Genomic DNA, 15,889 nt, shown 5'->3' with positions numbered 1-15,889 from the left:
GACTAGGGAGTGCTAGGGAGTGCTGGGGAGTGCAGAGTGACTAGGGAGTGCAGAGTGACCAGGGAGTGCCAGGGAGTGCTGCGGAGTGCAGAGTGACTGGAGAGTTCTAGGGAGTGCAGAGTGACTAGGGAGTGCAGAGTGACCAGGGAGTGCAGAGTGCTAGGGAGTGCAGAGTTACCAGGGAGTGCTAGGGAGTGCAGAGTGACTAGGGAGTGCTAGGGAGTGCAGAATGACTAGGGAGTGCTAGGGAGAGCTAGGGAGTGCAGAGTGACTGCAGAGTGCTAGGGAGTGCTAGGGAGTGCAGAGTGACTGCAGAGTGCTAGGGAGTGCTAGGGAGTGCAGAGTGACTAGGGAGTGCTAGGGAGTGCCGAGTGACTAGGGAGTGCTAGGGAGTGCAGAGTGCTAGGGGGTGCTAGGGAGTGCAGAGTGACTAGAAAGTTCTAGGGAGTGCAGAGTGACTAGGGAGTGCTAGGGAGTGCTAGGAAGTGCTAGGGAGTTCTAGGGAGTGCCGAGTGACTGCAGAGTGCTAGGGAGTGCTAGGGAGTGCAGAGTGACTAGAGAGTAATAGGGAGTGCTAGAGAGTGCAGAGTGACTAGGGAGTGCAGAGTGACTGCAGAGTGCTTGGGAGTGCTAGGGAGTGCTAGGGAGTGCAGAGTGACTAGGGAGTGCTAGGGAGTGCAGAGTGACTAGGGAGTGCTAGTGAGTGCTGAGTGACTAGGGAGTGCTAGGGAGTGCTGGGGAGTGCCGAGTGACTAGGGAGTGCAGAGTGACCAGGGAGTGCCAGGTAGTGCTGCGGAGTGCAGAGTGACTGCAGAGTTCTAGGGAGTGCAGAGTGACTAGGGAGTGCAGAGTGACCAAGGAGTGCAGAGTGCTAGGGAGTGCAGAGTTACCAGGGAGTGCTAGGGAGTGCAGAGTGACTAGGGAGTGCTAGGGAGTGCAGAATGACTAGGGAATGCTAGGGAGTGCTAGGGAGTGCAGAGTGACTGCAGAGTGCTAGGGAGTGCTAGGGAGTGCAGAGTGACTGCAGAGTGCTAGGGAGTGCTAGGGAGTGCAGAGTGACTAGGGAGTGCTAGGGAGTGCAGAGTCACTGCAGTGTGCTAGGGAGTGCTAGGGAGTGCTAGGGAGTGCCGAGTGACTAGGGAGTGCTAGGGAGTGCAGAGTGCTAGGGGGTGCTAGGGAGTGCAGAGTGACTAGAAAGTGCTAGGGAGTGCAGAGTGACTAGGGAGGGCTAGGGAGTGCTAGGAAGTGCTAGGGAGTTCTAGGGAGTGCCGAGTGACTGCAGAGTGCTAGGGAGTGCTAGGGAGTGCAGACTGACTAGGGAGTGCAGAGTGACTAGGGAGTGCAGAGTGACTGCAGAGTGCTAGGGAGTGCTAGGGAGTGCAGAGTGACTGCAGAGTGCTAGGGAGTGCTAGGGAGTGCAGAGTGACTAGGGAGTGCTAGGGAGTGCAGAGTGACTGCAGTGTGCTAGGGAGTGCTAGGGAGTGCTAAGAAGTGCCAAGTGACTAGGAAGTGCTAGGGAGTGCAGAGTGACTGCAGAGTGCTAGGGGGTGCTAGGGAGTGCAGAGTGACTAGAAAGTGCTAGGGAGTGCAGAGTGACTAGGGAGTGCTAGGGAGTGCTAGGATTTGCTAGGGAGTTCTAGGGAGTGCCGAGTGACTGCAGAGTGCTAGGGAGTGCTAGGGAGTGCAGACTGACTAGGGAGTGCAGAGTGACTAGGGAGTTCTAGGGAGTGCAGAGTGACTAGGGAGTGCTAGGGAGTGCAGAGTGCTAGGGAGTGCTAGGGAGTGCAGAGTGACTGCAGAGTGCTAGGGAGTGCTAGGGAGTGCAGAGTGACTAGGGAGTGATAGGGAGTGCAGAGTGACTGCAGTATGCTAGGGAGTGCTAGGGAGTGCTAGGGAGTGCAGAGTGACTGCAGAGTGCTAGGGAGTGCAGAGTGACTGCAGAGTGCTAGGGGTGCCAGGGAGTGCTAGGTAGTGCCGAGTGACTAGGGAGTGCTAGGGAGTGCAGAGTGACTGCAGAGTGCTAGGGAGTGCAGAGTGACTAGGGAGTACTAGGGAGTGCAGAGTGACTAGGAAGTGCTAGGAAGTGCAGAGGGACTAGGGAGTGCTAGGGAGTGCTAGGAAGTGCTAGGGAGTTCTAGGGAGTGCAGAGTGACTGCAGAGTGCTAGGGAGTGCTAGGGAGTGCAGAGTGACTGCAGAGTGACTGCAGAGTGCTAGGGAGTGCAAAGTGACTGCAGAGTGCTAGGGAGCGCTAGGGAGTGCAGAGTGACTAGGGAGTGCTAGGGAGTGCCAAGTGACTAGGGAGTGCTAGGGAGTGCAGAGTGACTAGAAAGTGCTAGGGAGTGCTAGGGAGTGCAGAGTGACTAGGTAGTGCTAGGGTGTGCTAGGGAGTGCCAGAGCGGGCTAGGGAGTGCTAGGGAGTGCTGAGTGACTAGAGAGTGCTAGGGAGTTAAGAGTGACTGCAGAGTGCTAGGGAGTGCTAGGGAGTGCAGAGTGACTAGGGAGTGCTAGGGAGTGCAGAGTGACTAGGGAGTGCTAGTGAGTGCGGAGTGACTAGGGAGTGCTAGGGAGTGCTGGGGAGTGCAGAGTGACTAGGGAGTGCTAGGGAGTGCAGAGTGACCAGGGAGTGCTAGGGAGTGCAGAGTGACTGCAGAGTTCTAGGGAGTGTTAGGGAGTGCAGAGTGACTAGGGATTGCAGAGTGACCAGGTAGTGCAGAGTGCTAGGGAGTGCAGAGTTACTAGGGAGTGCTAGGGAGTGCAGAGTGACTGCAGAGTGCTAGGGAGTGCTAGGGAGTGCAGAGTGACTAGGGAGTGATAGGGAGTGCAGAGTGACTGCAGTGTGCTAGGGATGGCTAGGGAGTGCTAGGGAGTGCAGAGTGACTGCAGAGTGCTAGAAAGTGCAGAGTGACTGCAGAGTGCTAGGGGTGCCAGGGAGTGCTAGGTAGTGCCGAGTGACTAGGGAGTGCTAGGGAGTGCAGAGTGACTGCAGAGTGCTAGGGAGTGCAGAGTGACTAGGGAGTACTAGGGAGTGCAGAGTGACTAGAAAGTGCTAGGGAGTGCAGAGTGACTAGGGAGTGCTAGGGAGTGCTAGGAAGTGCTAGGGAGTTCTAGGGAGTGCAGAGTGACTGCAGAGTGCTAGGGAGTGCAAAGTGACTGCCGAGTGCTAGGGAGCGCTAGGGAGTGCAGAGTGACTAGGGAGTGCTAGGGAGTGCAGAGTGACTGCAGAGTGCTAGGGAGTGCTAGGGAGTGCAGAGTGACTGCAGAGTGCTAGGGAGTTCTAGTGAGTGCAGAGTGTCTGCAGAGTGCTAGGGAGTGCTAGGGAGTGCTAGGGAGTGCCGAGTGACTAGGGAGTGCTAGGGAGTGCAGAGTGACTGCAGAGTGCTAGGGAGTGCTAGGGAGTGCTAGGGAGTGCCAAGTGACTAGGGAGTGCTAGGGAGTGCAGAGTGACCAGAAAGTGCTAGGGAGTGCTAGGGAGTGCAGAGTGACTAGGGAGTGCTAGAGTGTGCTAGGGAGTGCCAGAGCGCGCTAGGGAGTGCTAGGGAGTGCAGAGTGACTAGAGAGTGCTAGGGAGTGCTAGGGAGTGCAGAGTGACTAGGGAGTGCAGAGTGACTGCAGAGTGCTTGGGAGTGCTAGGGAGTGCTTGGGAGTGCTAGGGAGTGCAGAGTGACTAGGCAGTGCTAGGGAGTGCAGAGTGACTAGGGAGTGCTAGTGAGTGCTGAGTGACTACGGAGAGCTAGGGAGTGCTGGGGAGTGCAGAGTGACTAGGGAGTGCTAGGGAGTGCAGAGTGACCAGGGAGTGCCAGGGAGTGCTGCGGAGTGCAGAGTGACTGCAGGGTTCTAGGGAGTGCAGAGTGACTAGGGAGTGCAGAGTGACCAGGGAGTGCAGAGTGCTAGGGAGTGCAGAGTTACCAGGGAGTGCTAGGGAGTGCAGAGTGACTAGGGAGTGCTAGGGAGTGCAGAATGACTAGGGAGTGCTAGGGAGTGCTAGGGAGTGCAGAGTGACTGCAGAGTGCTAGGGAATGCTAGGGAGTGCAGAGTGACTGCAGAGTGCTAGGGAGTGCTAGGGAGTGCAGAGTGACTAGGGAGTGCTAGGGAGTGCAAAGTGACTGCAGTGTGCTAGGGAGTGCTAGGGAGTGCTAGGGAGTGCCGAGTGACTAGGGAGTGCTAGGGAGTGCAGAGTGACTGCAGAGTGCAAGGGGGTGCTAGGGAGTGCAGAGTGACTAGAAAGTGCTAGGGAGTGCAGAGTGACTAGGGAGTGCTAGGGAATGCTAGGAAGTGCAAGGGAGTTCTAGGGAGTGCCGAGTGACTGCAGAGTGCTAGGGAGTGCAGACTGACTAGGGAGTGCAGAGTGACTAGGGAGTGCAGAGTGACTGCAGCGTGCTAGGGAGTGCTAGGGAGTGCAGAGTGACTGCAGAGTGCTAGGGAGTGCTAGGGAGTGCAGAGTGACTAGGTAGTGCTAGGGAGTGCAGAGTGACTGCAGTGTGCTAGGGAGTGCTAAGGAGTGCCGAGTGACTAGGGAGTGCTAGGGAGTGCAGAGTGACTGCAGAGTGCTAGGGGGTGCTAGGGAGTGCAGAGTGACTAGAAAGTGCTAGGGAGTGCAGAGTGACTAGGGAGTGCTAGGGAGTGCTAGGAAGTGCTAGGGAGTTCTAGGGAGTGCCGAGTGAATGCAGAGTGCTAGGGAGTGCTAGGGAGTGCAGACTGACTAGGGAGTGCAGAGTGACTAGGGAGTGCTAGGGAGTACTGAGTGACTAGGGAGTGCTAGGGAGTGCAGAATGACTAGGGAGTGCTAGGGAGTGCAGACTGACTAGGGAATGCAGAATGACTACGGAGTGCTAGGGAGTGCAGAATGACTAGGGAGTGCTAGGGAGTGCAGATTGACTGCAGAGTGCTAGGGAGTGCTAGGGAGTGCAGAGTGACTGCAGAGTTCTAGGGAGTGCTAGGGAGTGCAGAGTGACTAGGGAGTGCTAGGGAGTGCAGAGTGACTACAGTGTGCTAGGGAGTGCTAGGGAGTGCCGAGTGACTAGGGAGTGCTAGGGAGTGCAGAGAGACTGCAGAGTGCTAGGGGGTGCTAGGCAGTGCAGAGTGACTAGAAAGTGCCAGGGAGTGCAGAGTGACTAGGGAGTGCTAGGGAGTGCTAGGAAGTGCTAGGGAGTTCTAGGGAGTTCAGAGTGACTGCTGAGTGCTAGGGAGTGCTAGGGAGTGCAGACTGACTAGGGAGTGCAGAGTGACTAGGGAGTGCTAGGGAGTGCAGAGTGCTAGGGTGTGCAGAGTGATTAGGGAGTGCTAGGAAGTGCTAGGGAGTGCAGAGTGACTAGGGAGTGCTAGGGAGTGCAGAGTGACTGCAGAGTGCTAGGGAGTGCTAGGGAGTGCAGAGTGACTAGGGAGTGACTAGGGAGTGACTAGGGAGTGCAGAGTGACCAGGGAGGGCTAGGGAGTGTAGAGTGACTAGGGAGTGCTAGGGAGTGCAGAGTGACTAGGGAGTGCTAGGGAGTGCAGAGTGCTAGGGAGTGCAAGGGAGTGGAGAGTGGCTGCAGAGTGCTAGGGAGTGCTAGGGAGTGCAGAGTGACTGCAGAGTGCTAGGGAGTGCTAGGGAGTGCAGAGTGACTGCAGAGTGTTAGGGAGTGCTAGGGAGCTCAGAGTGACTGCAGAGTGCTAGGGAGTGCAGAGTGCTTGGGAGTGCTAGGGAGTACAGAGTGACTGCAGAGTGCTAGGGAGTGCTAGGGAGTGCAGAGTGACTAGGGATTGCTAGGGAGTGCAGAGTGACTAGGGAGTGCTAGGGAGTGCAGAGTGACGGGAGTGCTAGGGAGTGCAGAGTGACTAGGGAGTGCTAGGGAGTGCAGAGTGCTAGGGAGTACAGATTGCTAGGGAGTGCTAGGGAGTGGAGAGTGACTGCAGAGTGCCAGGGTGTGCTAGGGAGTGACTGCAGAGTGCTAGGGAGTGCTAGGGAGTGCAGAGTGACTGCAGAGTGCTAGGGAGTGCTAGGGACTGCAGAGTGACTGCAGAGTGACTGCTAGGGAGTGCTGGAGAGTGCAGAGTGACTGCAGAGTGACTGCTAGGGAGTGCTAGGGAGTGCTAGGGAGTGCAGAGAGACTGCAGAATGCTAGGGAGTGCTAGGGAGTGCAGAGTGACTGCAGAGTGCTGGGAGTACTAGGGAGTGCAGAGTGACTGCAGAGTGCTAGGGAGTGCAGAGTGCTAGGGTGTGCTAGGGAGTGCTATTGAGTGCAGAGTGACTGCAGAGTGCTAGGAAGGGCAGAGTGACTGCAGAGTGCTAGAGAATGCTGAGTGACTGCAGAGTGCTATGGAGTGCAGAGTGCTAGGGAGTGCAGAGTGACTGCAGAGTGCTAGGGAGTGCAAGGGAGTGCTAGGAAGTGTTAGGGAGTGCAGAGTGACTGCAGAGTGCTACAAAGTGCTAGGGAGTGCTAGGGAGTTCAGAGTGACTGCATAGTGCTAGGGAGTGCTAGGGAGTGCAGAGTGACTGCAGAGTGCTAGGGAGTGCTAGGGAATGCAGAGTGACTGCAGAGTGCTGGGGAGTGCTAGGCAGTGCAGAGTGACTGCAGAGTGCTAGGAAGTGCTAGGGATTCCTAGGGAGTGCAGAGTGCTAGGGAAGGCTAGGGAGCGCAGAGTGACTGCAGAGTGATAGGGAGTGCTAGGGAGTGCTAGGGAGTGCAGAGTGACTGCAGAGTGCTAGGTAGTGCTTGGGAGTGCAGAGTGCTAGGGAGTGCTAGGGAGTGCTAGAGAGTGCTAGGGAGTGCAGAGTGCTAGGGAGTGATAGGGACTGCAGAGTGACTGCAGAATGACTGCAGAGTGACTGCAGAGTGCTAGGGAGTGCTAGGGAGTGCAGAGCGACTGCAGAGTGACTGCAGAGTGCTAGGGAGTGCTAGGGATTGCAGAGTGACTGCAGAGTGTCTGCAGAGTGCCAGGGAGTGCTAGGGAGTGCTAGGGAGTGCAGAGTGACTGCAGAGTGACTTCAGAGTGCTAGGGAGTGCAAGGGACTGCAGAGTGACTGCAGAGTGACTGCAGAGTGACTGCAGAGTGCTAGGGAGTGCTAGGGAGTGCTAGGGAGTGCATAGTGACTGCAGAGTGCTAGGGAGTGCTAGGGAGTGCAGAGTGACTGCAGAGTGACTGCAGAGTGCTAGGGAGCGCAGAGTGACTGCAGAGTGCTAGGGAGTGCAGAGTGACTGCAGAGTGACTGCAGAGTGCTAGGGAGTGCAGAGTGACTGCAGAGTGCTAGGGAGTGCTGAGTGACCACAGATTCACTGCAGTGTATGAGTGTGCAGGGTGAACACATGGATAAAACACATTGCCATTTACAAAGCCATTACCTCTAACTCAAAAAAATCCGAGACCTATTGCATTTCCAATGCTTGTTTGCTTTTGTCACTATTATCAAGGAGATTGACTCTTATATAAAACCTTGCCCTTTTAAAGAATCTATTGATTAATTTCTTGGGGTAGCCTCTTTCTTTGAATTTAATTTTTAAATGTGCAGAATGTTCATAAAAGTCCTCTAAGGACGTGCAGTTTCTATGTAGACGTAGAAATTCGCCAAATGGTATATTATCCTTTTGGCTTTTAGGGTAGTAACTATCATAGTGAAGTACTGTATTCCAATCACTCGGTTTGGTGAAGAGTTCCACCTCTAGTGTTTCCTACATGTTTGATTCTAGTGCCTAAAAAGTTTACGCTATTCTGACTATAGTTGGCAGTGAATTTCAAGTTCTTATCCCTGAGGTTCAACCACTCAAGGAATTAATTAAGTTGTTCAAGGGGGCCACACCATATAAAAAAGATATCTATGAACCTGACCCACTTGTGGACATTTTCATAGAAAGGGGAGACTTCATTGTAAATATGTCTTTCCTCAAATGCCCCCTCGTAGGTACAGGACAGACTCAGCGCACAGGTGGCCCCCATGTTGGTACCTTTCAATTGAATATACAACTCATCCTTGAATATAGAAATATTATTGAGTAGAATCATGGAGACACACTTGACAATAAATTCCTTATTAGCTTCTACAATTTCAGCCTTTTCAAGAGTCCTCCTCACTTCATGTTGTGGTATCTTAGTATATAATGCCTCAATATCGAGGGTCACCAAAAACTCTCTATCAGCATTAAAATCAAGGTCTTCTATGTTGGATATCATATCTGATGTGTCCCTTATATAAGATTTTTGACCTTGTTAGTAACACCCATGTTAGACGGGGACCCGGAGGGTCGGCCGAGTACAGGGGGAGAGGCCTTCGGCGAGGGCCCTCTCCGGTAATCGTACAGACAAGTAACTTCCCCCCCACAGATAGACACCACACAAGGATAAGTTCTGCACACTTTTATGTATATCTTTAGGCAAGGTAAGGAGCGGTACAGCAGGACCAGGATACGAGGATCCCGTCAAATCTAGTCTCTTTGGGGAAAAGGGGTAGCGGGACAGCCTGAGTACCGGTCCGGTACAGAAGCGGTAAAAGGTAGAGCTCACAATCCTCGAGCTGGAGGGTTCGCACTGAGGGGCCGCGGCAGCGCCAGCAGGCCTTGTAGATGGTTCACGATGAGGAGGGCCGCGGCAGCGCCAGCAGGCTTTGCAGATGGTTCACGACGAGGAGGGCCGCGGCAGCGCCAGCAGGCCTGGAAGATGGTTTCACGACGAGGAGGGCCTCGGCAGCGCCAGCAGGCCTTGAGGATGGTTCACGACGAGGAGGGCCGCGGCAGCGCCAGCAGGCCTTGCAGATGGTTCACGACGAGGATGAGCCGCGACAGCGCCAGCAGGCCTTCAAAGGTGGTTCACGAAGAGGAGCCGCGGCAGCGCCAGCAGGCCTCCAAGGATGAGTTCGTCTCGGTGTCTCTCGACTCCAGGATACAACTGCCTTCCTGCTCTGGAGCAGCCCCAGTTATAGGTCTGGCGCCCTTTGATGTCCGGACCCTCGCACTTGGAGGTCAGGAGGTCCGGGATGAGGGAGTCCAGACACCCAGCAGGGGGGTGGAGCCAGCGCCCGGGGAGGCTGGGGGCGATCGACACCTGGCGGAGGGGAGCCATCGACACTCCTTCTCCCATTGACCTGCCAAGTGGTCTCTTCACCCCCTGGGTGGATGGTGGTGCCTCGATGGCGGGGCCTGGTTGGGCCCGAGGCTGAGGTCAACCCGAGGCCACGAGGCCTAGTCGTGTAGTGTCCAAGATGGCGGCTGGGCCGGAGACCGGGGTTCTGGAAGGGACCCGGGCCAGCCGATACAGTGGTGTTCAGAGGCCAAGGTTCCGTCGGGGAAGGGCTGGGTGTTGCCCCGGCGGGCTGCAAGGGTGGTTCTTGTCCAAGGAGCAGGAGGAGTAGGGGTCAACCTGACCCACTTGTGGACATTTTCATAGAAAGGGGAGACTTCATTGTAAATATGTCTTTCCTCAAATGCCCCCTCGTAGGTACAGGACAGACTCAGCGCACAGGTGGCCCCCATGTTGGTACCTTTCAATTGAATATACAACTCATCCTTGAATATAAAAATATTATTGAGTAGAATCATGGAGACACACTTGACAATAAATTCCTTATTAGCTTCTACAATTTCAGCCTTTTCAAGAGTCCTCCTCACTTCATGTTGTGGTATCTTAGTATATAATGCCTCAATATCGAGGGTCACCAAAAACTCTCTATCAGCATTAAAATCAAGGCCTTCTATGTTGGATATCATATCTGATGTGTCCCTTATATAAGATTTTTGACCTTGTTAGTAACACGCACAACACAGGGCCAATTCCGTCCCCCCATCCTCTTCCCCCTCCCACACATGCTCAATAGGGGGTGACAGTACATTGAGCTTCAAGCCCCAAAAATAGAAGGGTGAAACAACAGTTCTGAAGTGCCACTATCCAAGGGCACGTTATTTTTAAAGAATACAGGTAAAAGGACAACAATAGTTGATTATAGACAGCGATTTTTGGTTAAACAGTAGAAAATGTTAAGCCTAATACAGAGCCTGGTTTTCTGTTCTATTCTTCCAGTTCAGGGCAATTTATTACCTGCTTGGTTTGTGAAGGAGTCGTGTGAAAGTGAGAACGGATAGTTGGTTCTTGATCACTTAGAAGAAACAGTGAGTGTTGATTACAGATTCTATTATACAGGAGAACAAGCAGTGTGAATAATATAGAATATGGGGTTCTGGCTTCCATGAGGGTATATGGGGGAGGTCCCCCTGGTTCCTAGGGATTGAGATATAACGCTTAGAATTGGTTGAACCAATATAATGGAAATTTGAATTTTTAGGAGGTGAAATGTAGAATAATGAAATAATTTTGAATTAATATGGCTTTTCTGCGTTTTCCCTCCATTTTTCTACTGAATAATTTATTAATATGTCGTTCAACTGTAATGAGAGGTCATATTGTATTGTGATGTTATTTTATATATTTGTTTGTGGCCATTTACTAAATTTTATATATATATATATATATATATATATATATTTTTTTTTGTTTCTAAATGGAGGAATAATAACCCGTTAATTTTTAGTCCTGAAGAAGGTGGTCGTATATACTTCCTTTATACCACTGAAACGCGTCAACGCTACTTTTGTACAAGGAATCCAACAGGGAGGAACCTTAAGGATAAGAGCAGGGCTCTCACCTGGTTCTCTTCCTTCACCAATAGAATTGGACCTTGCAGACAACGGTATTTAACCTGTGTCTATAGGGTTTCCTCTTGCAAATTGAATTTATGTTTTTGTCACAATGTTATGCTACTGTATGTTTTGCACTGTATGTGTATGCTGGTTTTTATATAACAGAGGATAAGGAATTGTACTGACTCTAACTCAAGGAGCTGGACGAGTAGTCCTCGTGTTTTTAAACATTTTTATCTGTCATTTTAATAAACCAATAGTTTTGTACGCGCTATATCTGAATCTCAGTGGGTTTATCTTGCTTGATCATTTTTAAGGTTTTTGAGGGGTCTGTCTTTAAGGAATATCAATATCCCAAAGGTTGAATGTATATGGGGTGAATAATGTCTAACCGATTAATGTAAGGACAGTGTAGTTGTACACAAAGTTCTAGGGGAGTATTGTGTTCTTCACTGTTATATAGTGCTCGGTCCCCTAGGACAGATGAGCCACCTCTTTCTTTTTCCACTATTTAAGATTGCTCCAAAATGAATCAGCAAATAGCATAAATCTTGACAATTTAGGACCGTTTAAAGAAAAGCACATAGATTGTGTCCCGTGTCCATCTTTTCCCGGTAGATCGTGTTTTCTTTGGCATCCTAGACGGTGGCTCATTTGCCCTTCCATGAGAAGAGGTGTGGGGGTGGTGATGGTGTGTTGAAGACATTAACTTTTACACTCTTACTTTTTTTTCTTGCATTATTTCATTGCACAAAAACTTGGAGTAGGACAATAAACGAGAAAGAAAAGTTTAGTTTCGAAAGCTGTGGTAGTTTTCTGCCCTCCCTTGTGCGCCGCAAATGATGGAGCATGGATTAATGGATCACACTCCCTACACGCAGTCCCCACGTAGCACGGGCCCGCGCCGACCCCCTCAACCCCGCCTGCCATCAGTGGATGGCCACCCTGGAGATCCACAGCACAGCGCCGGCAGCCAAGAAACAAGCCTTCCCAGCGGAGCCGACAGGGGGGGGAACCGAAAGCGCGCAATGCACGTGCTGCCAACTCCCAGGGACAGGAGATCCGCACGCCGCCCATGCACAAGCTCATCCCCCATAGGCGCGTGCAATCCCCCATCGGCACGGGCGCACACCTCCCGTCCACAAGCGTGCACACCCCCGTCTGCATGCGTGCACATCCCCCGTGTACACGTGTTCCTAACCCCGTCCGCGCACGCCATCTCCTGTCCCCTGGGACAGAAAGCGGCAGCAATAGAGTCTCGTCAGGTCTCGCTAGCAAATGCCACGCAGCTGCATCTCTAACGAGCCTCTATTGCTGTTGCTTTGGTGCTGTAAGGGAGACAAACCATGTGCGCTACCAGACAGGCGATGGGCACGCGCATGGCGTCTCCTCTCTGGCGTCTCCTTTGCAGTGATAAGAGCTTTCAGTGAGCTTGATTTATTAGCGCTTGCAAGCAATCACCACCTGAGCAGGATTTAAGTGGTCCTTTGATCTGTAGGGCAAAAAACCCTTCCATCGTTTGCCTGGCAGCAACGCTTTTCTGTGAGTTTTTACAAACGCAGGTTTTACTATTGCGCACTTCAGAAGGTGCAAGGCTGTGTTGCGTGTAATGGATTCAAGCTTGTGACCTGCAGATGTCAGAGGTGGGTTAGGTCCTGCTAGCGAATGCAGCACAGCTGCTTCGCTAATGAGACTCCATTGCTGCCTCCCTCTGCCCCGAAGGGAGAAAGGAGGCGGCACGTGCGGACAGGAGACGCGCACGAACAGGAGACGCGCACGCGCACGGATAAGAGCTGCGCACGAGCACCAACAGGAGATGGCACGCACGAACAGGAGACGTGCACGGACAGGAGACGGCACGCGCGGACACGAGACGCGCACGGACAGCGCTCACATCTCCCGTCCCCGGAGGCCGACAGCGGGCGCATCATGAGCCCCCAGCCTCCCCCCCTCAGCTCCACCGAGCCAGCCCACCCCCCAACCACCAGCGCCATGTTGCAAACCTCCAAAGCAGCCATCCACTGACGGCGGAGGGGCAAAGGGGTCGGCGCAGGCCCGTGCCCCATGAAGACCTGTGCAGAGAATGCGATCCATTAATCCGGGCACTTTGTGTATTTGATCCTTACACCCAGAGGTCTAGAAGCTGTGTGAGGTTGTTAGCCAAATCTTTTTTTAAAGTGACCACATACAAGTTGCTTGCAGGACGAAGACGGAGAGGTGGTGGGCTGTGTAGCAAGGAAGCATTGAACGCGGACCAGATTTTCTTTTGTCTGTGTATAGACATGGGTTATGATTTGTGGAATTTTGTGCCTGCGTTTCTCGATAATAGAAGAGAATGTCGCAATGTTTACTTTCCGTGGGCGCTGTCTTTGTACATGGCCAGGGATCTTTGCTTTCGTTTGTTGTAGTGTTTTTTCTCACAAGCATCAAGGAAGGAGGGAGTGAGGATTTTGACACTCGCGTGTAAAGTGAGACGTGTCTAGTGCACAAGCACAAAAAAGTATTTATAAATATATATTCATATAAATATTTGAACAAATAAAATTTGCTTGAACCAAAGGCGTCCTCACTTGTTTAAATACCAATTCTATCCTGATGTGGACTGCTGCAGATGGAGGGAATATATAATCTTGGTGTCTGTTGGAAAAAGGTAACTTGACTCTTAGCAGTGTCGAAGGCTGCAGTTTAAAGACTAAATGATGCCCCCACCACCTGGGGTCAGAGGTTGCAGTTTGCAGTGAGATGATGTCCCTAAAACAGCAGGCTAAAGGGATCATTTAGCAAACAACAACAAAAAATACGATAGCGCTAGAGGTGCTGGTGGAAGAGAGCTGTGCTATTTATCACCAATTACTTGCCTGTTTTACTTTCTAGCCTTGCACATTCCATCCCATTGCAGTCCGGAGATGGGTCGAATTAATTTGAGTAATGGGCAGAGTTGGTTGCCCTTATTGTGTGAGTGCGGAGGGGGAGTGTCTCACAGCCTCTTGTTTTTCAACAAATTTGTCTTTCTATAGCGCCTTTGCGCACTGTCTTGACTTTGTAGTGCCGTGAATTAGAGAGGTGTTACTGAGGTGAGGTAAATGGTAAGTGCCATATGAGAGGTCTGTGCTCTGCATTATGGATAGTTAACAGAGGTGTGATCACTGGAGGTTCAGCCACGTGCTGGGAAAAGTGTAACATTTGCAGGTTCATGTTTAAGTGACTGTAACGTGCACTGGAATAACTAAGAGGGTTGAAGAGCACGAGTGTAGCCTGAGCTGAGCTTGCAGACGAGTGAGGGGATATATCCACCCCCACACAGCCTTAAATAACAGTTTATAAATATTATTGTTTTTTGGCAGATAAAGCAACTTTGGCATACGTGAACAATTTGATGCGCCCCGGATCACGCGGCATGGTAACATTTGGCAGGGAGGATAAGAAACTGTGTTGATTGTTTTCACATTGACTAGCCATTGGGTCATATCTTTTTCAGATCTGGCTATCAAAGATAAAACCACTGTAAGATCTTCCACTAAGCTTGTGCAGTAAAATGCCTAGAGGCGCTGCCTTTTGTTCTTACATTGCCTCATAATCGTTTTACACTTTTGGTGTGCCTGGAAGCGTGGTTGAACACAGAGGGGAAGCTGCGTACCTCTGCCTGGTACCCAGCCCTGCTGGGATGGGTTTTGGTGCGGATGACGGCACAGGCCAGCCTGAACACACTGACTGTCTGGCAGCCTTTGTTGTGATACATGCAAAAAAAACAGTTGATGGACAGAATGCAGAACTGTTAGACGGGGACCCGGAGGGTCGGCCGAGTTCAGGGGGAGAGGCCTCCGGTGAGGACCTTCTCCGGTAATCGTACAGACAGGTAACTTCCCCCCCCACAGATAGACACCACACAGAGATGAGTTCTGCACACTTTTATATATATCTTTAGGCAAGGTGATGAGCGGTACAGCAGGACCAGGATACGAGGATCCCGTTAATTCTAGTCTCTTTGGGGAAAAGGGTAGCGGGACAGTCTGAGTACCGATCTGGTACAGAAGCATGTTGGACAGGCCACATGACGGGCCGCTCTCCCCCGGCTCGACCAAGCCCGAGCCAGTCATACAAGCACCACACACCACCATTGCACGTCCTACGTCCCCTCAGGGACACCTGCCCTCAAGCATGATAACCTCGTGGGTCCGATCCACGGCCGACCCACGCGCCCAGCCCGGGCCGCCATCTTGGACACTTCGCCACGAGGCCGCCTGGCCCCCGATCGACCTCAACCCTGGGCCTAGCCCGGCCTCAGACATTCCGGCACCACCCTCCACCCAGGAGGCGAGCGAGCTACTTGGCCAGTCAATGGGAGAAAGAGGTGTCGATGGTTCTCCCCCGGCCAGTGCCGCTCGCCCATCGCCTCCCCGGGCGCTGGCTCCACCCCCCTGCTGGGTGTCTGGACTCCCTCATCCCGGACCTCCCGACCTCCAAGTGCGAGGGTCCGGACATCAAAGCACGCCAGCCCTATAACTGGGGCAGCTCCAGAACAGGAAGGCAGTTGTATCTTGGAGTCGAGAGACGAAAGAAGAACTCATCCTGGACGGACTACTGGCGCTGCCGTAGCTCTGTCCTGTGCACCATCATCCTGCCTGTTGGCGCTGCCACAGCCGTCGTAACCTTCATCCTTCACCGTCGTCCGGATCTGCTGGCGAGGCCGCGGACCGTTGTAACTGTCATCTGCATCGGGACCTGCTTGGCTTCTCCACGGCCCGTCGACCATCCTTCATCCATATCGGGACCTGCTTGGCTTCTCCACGGCCCGCCGACCACCCTTCATCCATCTCGGGACCTGCTTGGCTCCTCCACGGCCCGATCAGCAACCACGCCGAGCTCGAGGATTGAGAGCTATTGAACTCATTGGTAACTAAGACTGTCCCGCTACCCTTTTCCTCAACCAGAGATCAGAACCGAGGGGACCCCTGAGTCCAGACCTCCTTGTATTATATCAACGTAACCTAAGAAGTGCATATAAAGTCTCGTTAACCTTCAATCTTGTGTGGTGTCCGTCTGTGGGGGGGAAGTTACTTATCTGTACAGTCGTTGGAGACGGCTCTCCCTGGAGACCTCTCCCCGTAATCTCGGCCGACCCTCCCGGTCCGTCTAACATTGGTGGCCAGCGGCGCGATCCGAATCACCGCATAACGTACAGAGAGTAGCTCACCCCACAACGAACAACAATGTCGACTAAAGAGAGCGGATCAACTGAGAAGTTCCAAATGGAAAAGCTAGAGGAATACAGCCATCGTGAACTAAA

The sequence above is a fragment of the Lissotriton vulgaris genome, chromosome 8 (assembly GCF_964263255.1).
Source record: "Lissotriton vulgaris chromosome 8, aLisVul1.2, whole genome shotgun sequence".
NCBI classification, from domain to species: Eukaryota; Metazoa; Chordata; class Amphibia; order Caudata; family Salamandridae; genus Lissotriton; species Lissotriton vulgaris.
This window is presented reverse-complemented; position numbering follows the sequence as displayed.